The following is a 946-nucleotide window of genomic DNA, read 5'->3' on the forward strand; positions in this document are numbered from 1 at the left end:
CTGCATAATTTCAATTTTTAAAAATTTGCTGAAGGTTGATTTTGGCCCAGGATATGGTCTATCTTGGAATATATTCCATGAGCAATTGAAAGGACTGTATTCTGCTGTTGTTTGTGAGGAGTGTTCTATAAATATTGACTATATCCTGTTGGATGATGATATTGTTCAGTTCTTCCATATTCCTGCTGATTTTCTGTCTACTTGTTCTATCAATTGTCAAGAAAGGGGTGTTCAAGCCTCCAACAATAATTGTGGATGTATTAATAATTAACTTCTCCTTTCTGTTCTGTCATTTATGCTTCACATATTCTGCAGCTCTTGCTCAGAGCATATACATTCAGGAAGTCTTTTTGGTGGACTGACCCTTTTATCTTTATATAAAGTCCCTCTCTGTCTCTGATAATTTTCTCTGCTCTGAAGGCTACTTTATCTGATGCTTTTGTGGGTGGTCATGTGGCCACAGTTTTATCATGAGGCCACAGTTTTTTTTTTTCTGTGCTTCTCCTGGTGCAGAGCATTTATTGTCTATGTTTTCAGTCATGTTGGGCTGCCCCTTTCCTGGCCCCTGGCTAGAAAGAGCAGGCTTTTGCTGTTTTCTTGTTTTGTTTTTCTCTGTACCTTTGGCATTTCTGGGTTGCTAGCTTTTTAGCTCCAGGTCTGGGATATGTGAAGTAAAAGAAAACCCAGGGAACTCACCACCCTGTTGTTCCTTAGGTCCCAAGGTCTCTGGCTGGTCTGCCTTCTTCTCTTCATTTTTCAGAACCTTCTTATTTTTGTTTCATATATAATGTCCAGGATTTTTAGTGGTACTTAGTAGGAGGAATAGGAAAAATTAACTCAACTACACATTCCCAGGGGAAGTCTGGAAACCTCATATTTTTAATGTACATATTTTAACATATTTTCTATTAATACGCACAGTTAATCATAGTCTGCATTTCCTCCC

The sequence above is a fragment of the Galeopterus variegatus genome, unplaced genomic scaffold (genome assembly GCF_000696425.1).
Source record: "Galeopterus variegatus unplaced genomic scaffold, G_variegatus-3.0.2 Scaffold14836, whole genome shotgun sequence".
In the NCBI taxonomy this organism is placed as follows: Eukaryota; Metazoa; Chordata; class Mammalia; order Dermoptera; family Cynocephalidae; genus Galeopterus; species Galeopterus variegatus.